Here is a 17260-nt window from a genome sequence, read left to right as displayed (position 1 = left end):
GTATTTAGCCTTGGTAGATGAAAGTGATTCCTCTTGTTGCAACTTTGACGCCCAATTGATCATTGGTCCAGCAAATGTAAATATAGAACAAATAGTGGATCTTCTATTATCTAAATTCTTAGCCATATTTTAATTAGTGTACCCTTATAATAATGCATCCTTACTACCAAATTAGAACATAAAATTAGAAGTACCATTAAAATACCTTGATATCCATTTAACTGCATCATAATGTTGTTTACATGCATTTCTCATAAATTTTCTCATAACTCCCACTACTTGGGAAATATTTGAACAAGTACATACCATTTCATATATTATGTTGCCTATTGTTGAAGAGTATGGAATACTATTCATATGGTTTTATTCTTCTTGTTTCCTGGAACACATGGCTAAAGATAAACAAAAAGTAATCGATAAGAGGAGTAGTGACTAGTTTGGCATCAACCATGGAAAATATTTCCAAAACCTTGAGAAGATAATGTCTATCATGGATGATGTTCATAGAAACCATCTCTCCCATTGCCCCTAGGTCCTCATTATAAACCTTTGTGACAAATTGTCATTTAATTTTGAAATTAACTTCATAGAAGAACCAATTACATAATGTCATCAACATAAAGAAAAAAATAGCCATTAGTTAATTTCTCATAGTAGACAAATAGATCATGTTGACAATGAACATAGATATTTTCAATAATTAATCTATTGGTCTTGATGTACCATTTCCTCAGTGCTTGATTGAGGCCATGTAAGCTCTTCGTCAATCTACAAAGTAGATTTTCATGTGGAACTATGCTAATAAGCATAATTTGCATCAAAATAATTGAAAAGGGATCTTTTTTTAAAAATGTGTATATATTCAAGTGTAGAACAATAATACGTAATTTATTTTGAATTTAGTTAAGTATATCAAACATTATTAAAAAAATGTTAGATATATGTCTATGAGGAATGTCAAGGCATTCGTAAAAGTAATTAAGGTTTACAACATTACTATTGTCCAAAAAAAGAAAACATTATATGGTTAGAAAGCTAAGAATACATGTAAGATTATGGTGGTGATTTTAGAGATACCTAGTTCACCATTAGTGTACCTAATGTAGACAAAGATGAGAATTCATCTTAGAAATGGAAAAATGTCTAAAGGAAAAAAATAAGAGGGAAAATAGTCTCCCAAGCCTTTGGTTCATTTCCCTAGTATATTGCCAAGCCATAACTCGATCAGGTTTTTTGGATTCAAATACCTTGATTGGCTTATTAAAATAAATAATACATTTAAAACCCAATCGAGTTTTATATTACTATTACACAAGGTTAGATTGAGGAAGGGAGTGAGGGAGAGAGAGAGAGATCAGGTTATCTATTATACTAAACAAGTGTCTATCATATCCCCCAATCCTTATCTCCATCCCATTCTCTCTCTCTCTCTCTCTCTCTCTCTCTCACACACACACACACACACACACACACACACACACACACACACACACACACACACACCCCTCTCTTTATATATCTCACTCTAATTGTTTTTGGTTCTTCATAACCTAATGGGGTTATGAAGGAACTAGAAGCAATGTCTTAATAACATGATTGCGTTGGGTTAAGAATAACATGATTGCATTATTTCCAAGTTCAAAATTTTTAATGCTTTTGGCTTGGCTTGTAAGTCCCGTTTAATTTTTTTTATCAAAAGTACACATAAGGTGATCACTTTATGTGAACTTTCGATTATTTTTCATGGTTTCCACCTTTTTGCACGCCATCTTGGTGCATATGCCCACATCCCACTAAATTTTAGAATGAAAAGAGTACTAGTAGAGGTGGAACCTACACAAGAAGTTGTATATTTTTAAGTAGAAAATGGACGACTTGAATAACAAAGGGAAGAGACAACTAAAGGGGAAACAATGATAAATATGTATGTAAGAAGGAACCATTCAACTAATCATATCATTGGAGATAAATATGCTAGAATGATGATCAAGAGAAAGGCAAGCGAGACAATATATCTTCTCTCACACATAGAACCGAAAGCTACAAGGGAAGCTCTAAAATATGAATAATGGAGGAAAAGATTGATCAAATAATAAAGAATGATACATGGACCTTGGTTTCGCAACTAGATGAAAAGAATGAAATTGGTATAAAGTGGGTGTTTACAAATAAGGTGAATGAGAATGGAGATGTAGTGAAAAAACAAGGCCAAACTTGTTTGCAAAGGATATGTGAAAGAAAAAGGCATAGATTATGGAGAAACCTTTGCACTGGTGAACAAATGGTATGTTGTTAGGATGCTCCTAGCATTTGTAAAATACAAGAACCTTAGAGTGGATAAAATGGATGTAAAATTTACACTTGAATGGAGTTCTAAAGGAGGAAGTGTAAATTGAGCAACTCAAAGGGTTTGGGAATGAAGAAACAAAAAATAAATTGTGTAGACTAAGAAAAGTCGTGTATAGATTGAGATACACATCTAGAGCATGGTATGAGATACTGCTCTCATACTTAATAAAAAATGGGTTTGTCAGAAAAAGTGACAACTACAATCTATATATGAAGCAAGAAATAAAAGAAAGTTTGTTGATTGTAGAGATATTTTTTATTGACATTATTTCTGGAGTAGATGATAAAGTGAGTGTTGAGTTCACTGAATGCATGAAGAGAGAGTTTAAAATGCCCATGATCAGAGAGATTAAATGCTTCATTAGACATCAAGTATCCTAGTTTAAAGGAGAGGTATTCATAGGGTAAAAAAAATGTATAAAGGGGGTCCTTAAGACATTTGGTATGGAGGAAGAAAAACTAGCAAGTACCCCTATGTTAACCAGTTATAAGATGTCAAAGGAAGATGAAAGCCCTGAAGTGAATAAGACACTTTACTGATACATGATTGAAAAACTATAGTATATTGCGCACAATAGACTGGACATAGCTTAGGTTGTTAGAATAGCAGCTAGAGTTTTTTCCAACCCAAAGGAGTCACACATGGTAGTTGTGAAAAGAATCTTCAAATATCTAAAGGGTACCTAGGAGTATGGCCCATGGTATTCTCACAAAGGAAACTTTGAGATCAATGTCTTTAGTGATGCTGATTGTGTAAGGAAAGAAGATGATAGAAAGAGAATGACCAACGGTGCTCTCTTTCTTGGGGGAAGACTGGTTTCATGGGCCAATAAGAAGCATAACCTCTTGTATCATAATCAATAGCTAAAGAAAGATATGTTTCTATAGAAATGAATTTCAGTCAAGTTTTTTGGATACAAAAACTACTTGAAGGAATTTAAGAGAAAATGGAGGAACCGATAGTCATCAACTATGATAACACTAGTTCAATCAAAATATCCAAAAATATGGTGATGCACTCAAAGACAAAGCACATATCAATCAAGGACCTTTTATGAGAGAACAACTGCAGGAAAAAGAGGTAAGGTAGGAAAATGTACCAACCAAGGAGCAAGTAGCTAATATCTTATTAAAGCCTCTTTAAAAAGATACTTTTGAGTATCAAAGAGAGAATTTTGGGTTTTACCCCTATCAAACCTGAACTAAGATAGATAGGAAAATGCCACTCCATGATCAGAACATAGAGAAATCAAATGATGTATTGATGGGAATAGGGGACTACTCAGTAGGGGGAGTAGTCACAAAGTTCAAAGATGATCACCTTTAGCACTTTTTTCAAAGGGGGAGAAGTTGAGAAGTGAAGAATAAGAGAAAAAAGGGGGCAGAGAACAAGAGAAGTTGAGAAGAGAAAGAGAATTTCAAAAGAAGAATATGAAACCTAAAAAGGACTAAGAATAGTTCAAAGTATGTGGATGCGTAATCTTGGGGGGAGATGTTGAAAGTAGAAGAGAAAAAGAAGGAACCAAAACACCATAATTGTTGAAGTATTGCTATCAATGCCAAAGGGGGAGATTTTAGGCACATCTGTATCAATTCTCAAAGAACTGACTATTAGAATGATTGATGCACTCAGTTATGATGATGTTTTTATTGATGTCAAGACATAAGAAGGAACCAAGATTAGTAGGGATCAATAATCGACAAGACACATTGATCTCATATGTGTAACTCTAGTTCATAAGGGTAACCAGAGAAAGATGTTGTACAAGCACAATAGAGGTGATCACAAAGGAGATCAAATTAGATGGAATTATGCTAAGAAAAGAGAGAATTTGAAGAAGGATGTCAAGTAGAAAGGAAGTCAGATCGACTGGTGAACATGTAAGATGGTATGGCCAAATCAACAATAAAACATGAAGTGAGATAAATGTGGCTACCACATTACAAAGTGCTAGAAGTGCACTCATCACTACACTTAATGTTGATTTGGTTTTCATTGAGGATGATTCAAAAGAATTTAACATTGAATTATTTCTAGTAAAGAATTTCATCGAGGACACATGACAATCATGACTGTTGTAGGAAGATGCCACACCTACCAAGAGAGGCATACCACTACAATAGAAAGTCAAACTAGAAGTAGGCTTGAGAATATAAAATTTAAATTCATGGATTATTGTTTCAAATCTAAGAAAGAGGAGATTTTGAAGGGAACAAAGTTGAAAGAGAAAATGCTATATTGTTGATTAATAAGCTAGAGAGCCAAGAGAGTTGCTCGATAAGTGTAATCTCTAGTTGTGAAGAGAGTGATAGAGTAAAATTATAGCTAAAGAGTTAGAAAATGTGTTAAAGAGAAGCCATTGAGCTAGAACAATAAAATTTTGATTGTGTGCAAGAGTGAGCAATGCGAAGAACAAAAGTAGTTGTCTCAAAAGTTGCAAGGCCTAGAGGAGGTAGAGCTTAGTTCTAGATGGATGAGAAGAGTTCTAAAGTGATCTAATATTCCAAGCTAAGTGTAGTAGCTATTTTACTAGATCATTCCTTGTTGTTTACTAATCTCTACAAATGTAAATTCCATTGAGGGTCGACCCTAACAGGTTCTTTGTATCAAATCCACTAACATGGTGACACACTAATTTTATTTTTTTTCCAAAGTCCTTTAACCAAGCTACTCCAAACAAGGAAAAACATTAATAAGTCTCATCAAAATCCTTAACTTGGTGACACCTAATAGTGTCATTGGAATCTTTTAACAAAGATAAGCTCTTCACTGAGAGCACTTCAAAGAGTGCAAGCTTTGTGAGGATCAATTCACACGCTATGGTTTTTACCATAGCTAGGTTTCTACAAGATAATACAATGTTATATGTTGTTGTGTTCATATTCTTTGTGTTTAGTTAATCTTGACTAGTTAATTTGTAGTGAGCTCAAACTCATATACTGGTGTGAAGTGTGATAGGAGTAGTACATTGACACAACCCCGAGCCTTTGCCAATATACTGACCTGTGTTTGGAATGATAAAATCTTGTCTTTTTTTTAAAGTAGAAGTGATTTTGAGGCCTCCAAAATCTTAAGGAAGGCAATAAGAGTCTCAGGTAACTAGGTGGAAACCATGTTTTCCCATGTGTGAGACCCAAAGGAAATCTTAAATTATTTTTCATGCTTTCTATATGAAGATTTGAAAGGTATCTAACACAAGGAATATTAAATATGTGTAGCAATAATGACCTTTGAACGTATTTAAAATCTCCTTGGTAAGGATAGAGGCTTTGTTAATCACCAAGCCAACTTTGTTTAAATCTTTGAAAGCACAACATTCCAAAGCTTAGTTGTTGAACCATGAAAAGAAAATGGAGTTCCCAACCAACAAAAATCTTCCCCATATTGAATTATATTTTTAATAAAAATATATATAGATATTCTTGCATGAAAAATTATTCTATATGGTTTTGAAATATTATTTTACAAATAGACCCCTATGTAAGAATATATTTTAATTTTTGGATAAATTATATATATATATATATATATATATATATATATATTCTAAATACTTTGAATGCATCAATCTAAATCCATAGTTATATCAATTTGAACTAATACCTCCACCATTGTTCACTCCAAATCCTTGCGACCCCACAGGGCTTATTTTCATCCTCATCTTCATCTTCATCAGTGTCATCCCTCTAGTAGATTTCAAAGACGGCTACATGGTCTCCCCCGCTTGGGTCTGTATCCCTCAGTGCTGGACTTTTTCTAGCCTAGGAAGAACCCTTACTATACATCTTGTATCTAGTTTTCTTTATCTTTTGTTTGCTTTCCTGACCACTATTTGGTGGTCTACTCTATTGGTTATTTACTTCTTGTTTTATAAGGTTTTTAGTAACATAGACCCTTGTTGGTCTGCAATTGAAAATTAATAAATTTATCTTATCTTATCTATCTATCACCCTCACCTAAATTCAAGCATACCCCTCACCTAAATTCAAGCATGCCTTTTTAAAATGTTCTCTTTTGCATGCCTTTTTGAATCTCATCAAAGTAGTTAGAAATTCAAACTCACCTATCTATTATTTATTATAGAATCGATGTTGTCCCACGGTTACTGCTCCTGTGTACCCACATCTACCTAGGATTTGGTATACCATTTCAGTGCACATTTTAGGCCTTTTTAAATGATCATGAGATACTTTAAAAAGCCCACTTGGATTTGTCATATCATTTCCACGTACATTTTTTGACTTTATAAATGATCACGCGGTACAAAAAAATCCTCTCCATGGGTTGGACTATCGATTATTGAGATCCACGCTGCGCATCCTCCACGTTATCTATTTTGCACTCAATAATGGAGATTTAAACTTCCAATTGGCTATTAAATACAACTTCCAAAGCTTTTATTATAGGCCCCGTTTGGTTGCTGGAAGATGAGGGCCAAAACCGGGTTATAAGAGGCAAAACCAGGTTTTGCAAAAAAATTTTGGTGTTTGGTTGGTTAAAATTATAACTTGGTTTTCAATTTCATCTTCCAATTTTGGTCAAAAATTGGAAGAAGTTTCTTCCAACAAAAAGGTGGAATTCGAAATTAAAACCAGGTTTTGAATTTTATGACAATTTTTTTAATAATATTGTGGGGTCCACAGTATATTCATCTTCCATGTCAACCAAACGGACCATTGGCTTTCCAAACCACAAAACCAGGTTTTCGAAAACCTGGTTATAAGATAACCTGGTTATGTCAAAAAATCATCTTATATATCCATCTTGCCCAGGTTCCATAACTGGTATAGTTTCCCAAAGTTCAAGTTATTTCTTCATTTTTGGTTAACACAATGGGCATGAAGAATAGACCCCATGTTGTAATGCTGGCTTTTCCTGCTTTCGGCCACATTAACCCCTTGATACAGTTTTCAAAACTTTTATCAGCCAGGGGCTTGTACATTACTTTTATTAACACTGAGTATATGCATGAGAAAATGTTGAAATCTAGATCAATACAATTCACGAGTGCCATCAACTTCGAAACTATTCCAGATGGCCTGCCTCCTGAGCACAAGCGAAATAGCCAATTGATTGACCAGCTTTGTGAATCCATCACAAATAATTGTCCCCAGCATTTTGGTCAGTTTATAGATAAGTTGAAAGAAAAAACAGATGTCCCTCCTTTGAGTTGCATTATTTATAATGGGCTTCTAAGTTATGAGTTGGGCACAAAAATCAGCCGAGAGATTGGGAATTCCTGAAGCATACTTTTGGACTGCAAGTGCTTGTGGCTTCAATGTTAACTTCTCAGGGCCTCTTCTCAAGAAGATGGGATACATTCCTCTCAAAGGTATAATTCATAATTCATTGAATTATGTTTTTAATATGATTACATATAGATATATTTGTTGGTATTTTGAGAACAATATGTTTATAATGATATATTATTAGTTTTATATTTTCTATTGTTGTTAATGCATTCAAATTGTTATATTTTACTATTGTTTATATGATTGAACTTTATTTAAGAATTATGATAGTGAGATCTATGAATGAATTGTGATAAATAAGTTTTAATTTTTTCAAAATTTTCATCTAAAAGATCTATTTTAGATCATCATTATTATAACACGATTGCAATTGTAAATGTTTATTTGTAATTTTTTTCAAAACTTCTAATAATCTTCAATATTATTAAAGCAATTTCTAAATTAGATTGTGTGACAACTAATTTTCACGCAATATATTCTATTGTAAACATTATTAAAAGATTATACTGTATTGTAAACATTATTAAAAGATAATAAAAATAATTGCACAATCTACACCAAAAATTGCTGCACGTAACATTATTAATCTTTAATAATATTAAATTTTGATAGCAATTAAAACTATAATCATAGCATTCTCTTAGAATCGACTGCCTATGTCGGATAGATCTTGAGGTGGATCTCTGTGTATAATTGCTATAAACCTAAAGATGACCACCATCTTTGATTTATCTTTCCCTTAATTAATTTTAAAACAAATGAATAAGTGGTATATGATTTGCAGATAAAAGCTATCTGACAAATGGATACCTGGAAAAAGAAGAGATCAGCTGCATTCTTTTGACGCCCTCCCTAAGTATGATGGACATGTCGAGTTTCTTCTATGATGCCACCAACTACATGTTTGAATTTTGTCAAGCCCAATGCCAGGCTCCTCTATCAGCCGATTTCATGGTAGTTAATATATTTGAATAGTTAGACAGCTCAATAACAGAGACACATCAGGCAAGCTTTCATGTCTACAGCATAGGTCCTCTCTTACATTCCACACAGGAGGAAACGAGTAGATTATCTAATACTATTTCTGTTAGTTTATTAACGGAAGAAACAAGCTATATGAAATGGCTGGATGATCAGACTGCCCATTCTGTTATTTATGTGTGCTTTGGAACAATGGAAGTCATATATGAAGAGGAGCTTCTGGTGTTTGCATGGGGCTTAGAGGCTAGCAATCAGCCCTTTTAGTGAGCTATTCATCCAGATCTCATTCGTGGATCTTCTGCTGTGCTGCCTCCAGAGTTTTAGGACAAACTGAAAGGAAGAGGTTTCTTTGTGAATTGGGCGCCTCAAATACAAGTTCTCTCTCATCCTTCCGTGGGAGGGTTTTTAACACACAATGGATGGAACTCCACATTAGAAAGTATCTGTGCAGGAGTGCCCATGCTTTCATGGCCCTTCTATGCAGACCAATTTATTAATAGGACTTTTGTTTGGCACGTTTGGAAGATTGGGATTTCACTGAATACTGAAGTGACAAGGGGAGATGTGGAAGAGAAGGTGAGGAGGTTGATGGAAGGGGAGGAAGGAGAAGAAATGAGGATAGCTGGTGAGTTTAGAGAGGCTTCCATTAAAGCAGTCAAGAAAGGAGGATCTTCTTACAATAATTTAGAGGAGATTTTAGCAAAAAATAGAAGGGAAAGAGAAGATTTAATTGATCTTTCTACGCTTTGCCTAAACATTATGCACCTCTCTATTTGAATTATGTACCTTTGTAATTGAAAATTGCATTGATGCATAACAATTGGGAAAAGTATGAGAATATTATGTTTGTATTATTTACATTACTTATAAATTGCATTGATGCATAACAATTGAGAAAAGTAAGAGAGTACTATGTTGATATTATTTACTTTATTTATTAATTTTAAAATGATCTGCAACTCTTCTGCTCCTACTAGTTTGATTTGACTTCTCCCTTGATTATCTATAAAGACTAAATTTGGTTTGTATTACACCAAATTGAACTACATCATATGGCTTACATAAATCAAGTACCCAAAGAATCTCTTCCTGTTTAAAATTGTTACGTGCTGCGGCACAATATTTGATTACCTTTTTCTTGATTGTTTAAAAATGAATACACTGCACTCCTTTTATAGGCAAGTTTACATTCTCTAGAAATCTCTGATTTGCTGACAAGACAATTATCTACAAGATTCAGGAAACTACTATAGCCGATAACCTAAACCTAACCTAAACCTAAACTTCTAGAAACATTTAATGACGGGTTAGAGTAGAAATTATTATTTCTAACACTCTCCCCTAATTTCTACTATCAATTATTACAAAACTTCTTTAATATTTACAACTCTCAGAGCCTCCTTCAAAATTTCAAATTGTACTTGTGGTAAGGCATTGGTGAAGATATCTGCAAGTTGCTCCTCTAATCTGCAATGTTGTAGATTAATTTCTCTCCTGTTAACCAGCTCTCTAATGAAGTGATACCTTGTGTCAATGTGCTTTGTCCTCTTGTGAAACATATGGTTCTTTGAAAGTGCAATAGCAGACTTGTTATCACAATAGATTGTAGTAGGTCCATCTTGAGCTTGTATTAAGTCTTTCAAAATCCTTCGCATCCATACTGTTTGACATGCTACTATTATTCCTGCTACATACTCTTGCTACATACTCTACTTCAGCTGATGAGAGAGTTACTACAGCTTGCTTCTTTGATGCCCAGGCTACAACACCTATCCCAAGATGAAATGCATATCCAGATGTACTCCTTATATCCTCAATATTCCCTGCAAAATCACTATCTGTATATCCAACTAACTGAAAATCATCTGAAGTGGAATATAAAATGCCATGATTCAGAGTTCCTGCAATATATCTCAAAATCATTTTTTCCTGCTTGCCAATGTGAGGTCTTTGGTGAGTCCATGAATCTAGATATTAAACTCACTCCATACATAATGTCTGGTCTAGTAGTAGCGAGATACATCAAACTACCAACCAATCTTCTGAATATAGTTGAATCAAAATCTTTTTCAATATCTTCTCTATTTAATTTCAAAATCTTTTTCAATATCTTCTCTATTTAATTTGGTGCCTACTACCACAGGTGTAGAAACTGAACTGCAATTTATCAATCTAAATCTTTTCAAAATAGCTTTTGCATATTTACTTTGGCAAATAAAAATTCCTTTGTCATTTTGAGTAACTTCAGTTCCAAGAAAATATTTCATCAATCCTAGATCTATCATTTCAAATTCCCTTTTCATTGCTGATTTAAACATGTCAATAGATAAATTACCTGTGAAGATCAAATCATCAACATATAAACAAACAATCAAAATATGACCTTGTTCATTGATCTTGGTATATAATGTAGGTTCACTAGTGCTTCTCTTGAATCCATTCTCCATCATGTATGAATCTATTCTACTATACTAGGCTCTTGGAGCTTGCTTCAATCCATAGAGTGCCTTCTTCAACTTATAAATTTTGTCTTCATGTCCTCTTATTTCATATCTTGGTGGTTGCTGCACATAGACTTCTTCATCCAAATATCCATTCAAAAATGCTGATTTGATGTCCATTTGGTGAACCATCCATTTATTTTGAGCCGCAATAGCTAATACTATTCCGACAGTATCATGTCTTGCTACAAGTGCAAATGTCTCATTATAGTCAACCCCATATTCTTGTGAAAATCCCTTAGCAACTAACCTTGCCTTATATTTGTCTACATCTCCACTAGCTTTAAACTTAGTCTTATAAACTCATTTTACTCCAATACAATCTTTGTTCTTAGGCAAATCAACTAATTCCCATGTATCATTTCTCTCAATTGATTCTATTTCATCATTCATTGCATTAATCCAATGTTCTTCCTTAATTGCATCTTCAAAATATATAGGATCTTGAGTAAATAAAGCAAAATTTGATTGCAAATCAAATTTACTTCCTTGCTCATAAATCTCACTCAACCTTCTAGTTTTCTTGCTTGATCTCAGTTGTACAAGTATAGGGTTTGAATTATTACTTACTTGTGAATTTGAAGAGTCTCCATGCTCAACTTCAATTTCTAAGTGATCTCCTTGTGGAATTTGTGGTGGAGTTCCTTCTTGGTCACTTGGTTGATCCTCTTGATCTTCATGATCCTTTTTATCCTTCTCATCATATGTTATTGTTCTAGCACTTGTAACATTTGTATCTATATTTCCATCCCAAGATTCATCTTCTTTAAATACAGCATCCCTACTCACAATGACTTTTTTAGTGATAGGATTAAACAACCTATATGCCTTAGATTGCTCATCATAGCCAACAAAAATGCATTTCTCACTCTTATCATCTAACTTACTTCTAGTTTCTTTAGGAACATGTGCATATGCAATACAACCAAATACTTTGAGATGAGAAACACTATGAATCTTACCACTCCATGCTTTTTGTGGAACCATGTCCCTCACAATCTTTGTTGGACTCCTATTCAAAATATAAACAACACAAGAAATTGCCTCAACTATATACTCATTAGGAAGATTCTTACCTTTCAACATGCTCCTTGCCATCTCCATTATTGTCCTATTTTTTCTCATTGCAACACCATTTTGTTGTGGTGTGTAACTGGTAGTAAATTGTTTTTTGATTCCATGATCCCTGCAATAATCTAAAAATTCATTTGACTTATACTCTCCTCCTCTATCAGATCTCAATACCTTGATAGGTAAACCATTTTGTTTCTCAATAAAAGCCCTAAATTCTTTAAATTTGCCAAAAGTTTCAGATTTGTATTTAAGAAAGTAAAACCATGTCTTTCTAGTAAAGTCATCAATAAATGTTAAGAAATAAATACTCCCCCCCAATAATGGTGTTTTCATTGGACCACATATATCCCAATGTACAATTTCTAAAGGTACCCTTGCTCTATATGACATCCCTTTTGGAAAACTTTCTCTGTGATGTTTGGCCAAAATAAAACTTTCACATGGAATTAATGATGCTTCAATTGGGGGTAAGCCTCTTACCATTTCATTTCTTTGCAATAAAGATAACCCTTTGAGATTTAGGTGAGCATACCTCAAGTGCCATATCCATGTTTGATCTTGACTTGCTGCCTTGAAACTTGCTGCAACTTCATAGTCATATTGCTCTTCATCCAAAGTGGAAACATTCTATTATTTGTCATTTCTACCCTTGCAATCACCATTTTACTAGGAGGCATATCAAATATAGTGCACAAATTTTTCTCAAAAATAACTCTATAACCTTTTTGACTAAGTTGCCCCACACTTATAAGATTATGTTTCAAACTAGGTACAAAGTATACATAAAAAATAGATTTTTTACCTTGCTTTGTTATAACATTGATTGTGCTTTTTCCACTCACTTCCAGAATCTCATTATTTCCTAACTTCACTTTAGATTTAATTGATCTATCTAAACTTTCAAAAAACTCTTCATTGCCTGTCATATGATTGCTGCAACCACTATCTGAAAACCAAAAATCATTTGTGCTCTTTTGAGCTACATTACAAGTAATGAACAATGACTCAGAATTACTTGTAGAAAAATTTACATTTTGCTTACTGATATTGGCTTTTTTTTTTTCTGACACTCATTTGCAAAATGTCCAAACTTCTTGTAGTAATAACATTGAACATTTGATTTATCATACCTTTATGATGTGTGATGGTTATAGCTTCCCCTTGAGTATTGATTTCTTCTTTCTCTTGAATCTAGACTCGGTTCTTCTTTTTGAAAATTATTTCTGCCTCTTCCTCTTCCTCTAAATCCAACATTTCCTCTTCCTCTACCAAATGTCATTTGTGTTTTGAATGCATTCTCTAGTGAATTACCATTACGCTTGTTGAACTTGTCTTCATGATTATACAAGGATCCAAAAACCTCATCTATAGACAATGTTGTTAAATCTTTAGATTCTTCAATTGCAACCACAACATTATCAAATTTAGGAGGCAAACTTCTTAAAATCTTTTCTACAACTTTTTGGTCAGAAAGCTCATCACCATTCATCTTTACTTGATTAACCACATTTATAACACGATTTGAAAATTTTTCTACAGAGTCAGACTCCTTCATTTGTAAATTCAAATTCTCTTCTAAGTGCTTGCAATTTGACAATCTTTACCTTACTTGTACCTCGATATGAAGTCTCAAGAATGTCCCAAGCTTGCTTGGCTATAATGGCTAGCTTAATTTTTCCAAGAACTGAGTCATCCAGAGCTTGTCCAATAATTTGTAAAGATTTCTTACTCTTCTGCCTATTCTCATCAAGCTTTTTCTTTTGGTCAGCATTTAAAGTAGACTCATCTACAAGTTGAGCATAACTAGTTAAGATTATATCTAATAACTCATAGGAATCAAATATAAGCTTCATTCTAGAAGCCCAATCATCATAATTCTTTCTAGAGAACATAGGAATTGAAGCCTGAAAACTCCCTAAAGTCATGCTCGACAAATACTTATAAACAATATTCATATATATAACAAACCCTAAATAGGGCAATAAGAAAATTACTGATCTCACAATAACTTTCTCTGCTACAGTCCTCCTTACATACAATCCTTCAAACACCTCTTCTTAACTTGGCTCTAAACTTGGCTCTGATACCACTTGTTAGGTCCTCAGAGGCACAGTAAAATATGAAACGCAATAAATGTGCTGCAACACAATATTTGATTATCTTTTTCTTGATTGATTAAAAATGAATACACTGCACTCCTTTTATAGGCAAGTTTACATTCTTTAGAAATCTCTGACATTTGCTGAGAAGACAATAATCTAAAAGATTCTAGAAACTACTATAGCCAACAACCTAAACCTAAACTTCTAGAAACATTTAATGATGGGTTAGAATAGAAATTATTATTTCTAACAAAAATTTGATAATTTCTTTTCCTTAAATATATAAGAAAATGTTAAAAATTACACCCAATATGATACTAACTACATATCTATCTTATTACTATTACAACTCCAATTAGCCTAAACCAACTATCCCAATTTCTTTTCTTCCTCTATCTTCGCAAAAACCTTTTCCAAATTATTATGATAAGAAGAGCCTCCTCGGTTGATCGCCGTAGTTGAAGCATCCCGAGCTCACAAATCCTCTTCCTCATTCCCTCCCTTTCTTTTAGACAAATCAACCTCCTCACTATTTCTTCCACATCTCCTCTCTGAACTAAGATAGATCATATAAAAGCTTCTTGAGCCACATCCACTACAAACTAATCAAATCAAGCCACTCCACTGCGCTCATGAGCTATTCTTGATGCAACCGTTTGCCACATTGTCCACATCTTTTATTGCCGGTCTAATCTTAATGTGGATTCACAATGCAAACAGAAAGTTGGGTTTATAGTTTTTAAGTTCATTTGGAGTTATTAAAGTCATGAAGTTGAATATTTGATCTTTCATAGATTCAAAGTCTATCTGGATGAGTAAACTATCAGGCTTTCTACTTTGCTACAATACTCAACCCACATATTTTAACCATTGTTAAACAACTAAACTCATGGATTTGGAATGTTACATTAATGTTGGGTGTTTATACAAGGAATCTCAGTTAACATTTTATATCCTTATCAAAAACTAAATTTTGATGTTCAAAATTAAAAAAATTTAACCCCCTGAATTGCCCCGGAAATAAAGATATAAGTTTTAAACTATCTACCTGTGCTCTGAGCTTCTATTCCAAATATAATATTCACCTCCTATAAATACTATTATAAGATAATAAGAAATCCCACTTGGTTAAGAACACACATCAGGGAGCTATAATGAGCTCATTACAATAGTAAAATAAAATTATATAATGATGCTAATTGGCATATTGCAAATGTCTATTTATAGCAACTAAGGCCAAGCATTCTGTCAACTGATAACCTCACAATTTTTTTTCCTTTGTGAGTCAACTGATTGCCTCACTAGTGATAAGCTGCAATCTCAATGAACAAATTCCAAATCTCTTTCTTTTATGATTGACTCGTCTAGACAAGTCAACCTTTTTTTATTTTTGTTTATATGAGATCTTTATTAAGTAAGTCAGTTTGTTAGACAATTATCAATAGAAAGAAATTTTGAAAGCCAATTTGTTAGACAATTATCGATAGAAGGAAATTTTGAAAGCTAACATTAGTATAGTATTAAACCAATTTGTTCTTAATAGGTTGACGTTTAACCCACTGGGTTGTAGGTATGGATCTCTTCATCAGCTAAAAAAGGACATGTAACAAAATAAAGTTTACAAATCAAGAAGAGTTGAAATAAAGGAAAGAAACCAAACTATAACTGATCACTCAAATGACTAAAAGTTGATACACATATTTGGATTGATGTGGAATTTTTATTATGTTAAATAGAAAAATGTTTAGGAGGTCCCTATCCTCTAGAAAAAATGTACCTCTAATCAAAGTTCAAAAAATAAAAAATACAACAGATTATTTTGAATTGTTAGCATTTGTTCTTCATCTAAAAAAACTGTTTGACTTTTGATATCTGTACAATAGAACTTTTCTCTAAGATGATATTTTGCACTAAAGATTTTATAGCTTTTTCAAAATGATTTTGATAATGTATTGAATTGAAAAATGTTATAATTGCCAATGGGTGCTTGGTCTATTGGTGAAGTTGAATGGCTCACAAAGAGCCCACCAGGGATCAAGTCTTGCTGAGTGCTTTAGGCCACCTCGTTGGCCTGGGTTGCAGGTCTGAACCCTAATTAAAGAGTTTTATAATTGGAATCATAAGATTTTTAGATATGTTTGATCTTGTTGTGAATAGTATCTAGAGATCAATCAATTTTAATTAGTTGTCAATATTATCTAATTTGTTGTTATTTCTATTATCAAAACTATATATATATATAAATTTTGGATCTGTAAATGACCAAGGCCTTGATTATCTTTATTAATTCAAATAATTTATAAAAGCGTTTCTCCATTCAAACAGGCACTGGTAGGAAAGAACAGAGAAGAAAGCCTCCTTTCTAGCCCAGAACTAACGTCCTTTATTAATACATCATAAAAGGGGCATGTACTCTAGTCAAATAACTACATATACTATGTATACAATAGAAAGGATTCAAAAGGATTGATACAATCATCAAGAGTACTTGAAACAACTGTGACCAATTATAAAGGAACCAGTCTTGCTATTGTTCATAACACTCCAATTGCTGAGCAGATGACTCAACCCTCCTCCTTGACTTCACAATCAACATGGTTAGTGAAGAAATTACAAACATCTTTATAAGATAATGGTAACCCTGGAAAATTCCCAATTGTTTCTAATAGTTCCTACATGAATTAAAATAATTCCTACATCATGATAAATATATCCATACTAAAACTAGCTCCTTAAAAATTCTATCATATTGATATTTGATATCTTCCTAACAATAACTAAATCCAAGTATTAAGTTTGGATTATAAGAGCCAAAACCTCATCAATACCTATAAAGGGGACCCACAAATTAATATTTTTAACATAGTAAATAGGGTTAGTTAAATTCTACCAAATAAAGCAGGGAGCACCATTGTTAATCTTGAACATATTTAAATACATAGAGTAAGATACTACTTAGCATCATTCATCACTTTTGAACTCATGACCTCAAACAAAAAT

At 33.1% G+C, this 17260-nt stretch overlaps 1 pseudogene; it reads left to right on the top strand.

The window, feature by feature from the left end:
- The first annotated feature begins 7182 nt into the window (after positions 1–7182).
- LOC149558802 (7-deoxyloganetin glucosyltransferase pseudogene) lies at positions 7183–9360 on the top strand (annotated as a pseudogene).
- The last annotated feature ends 7900 nt before the right edge of the window (positions 9361–17260 follow it).

This window comes from Cupressus sempervirens, chromosome 5 (assembly GCF_028749045.1).
Source record: "Cupressus sempervirens isolate cs-2001-9-10 chromosome 5, ASM2874904v1, whole genome shotgun sequence".
Lineage (NCBI taxonomy): Eukaryota > Viridiplantae > Streptophyta > Pinopsida > Cupressales > Cupressaceae > Cupressus > Cupressus sempervirens.
Note: the sequence above shows the minus strand (reverse complement) of the source record. Positions and strands in the feature narration are given on the sequence as shown.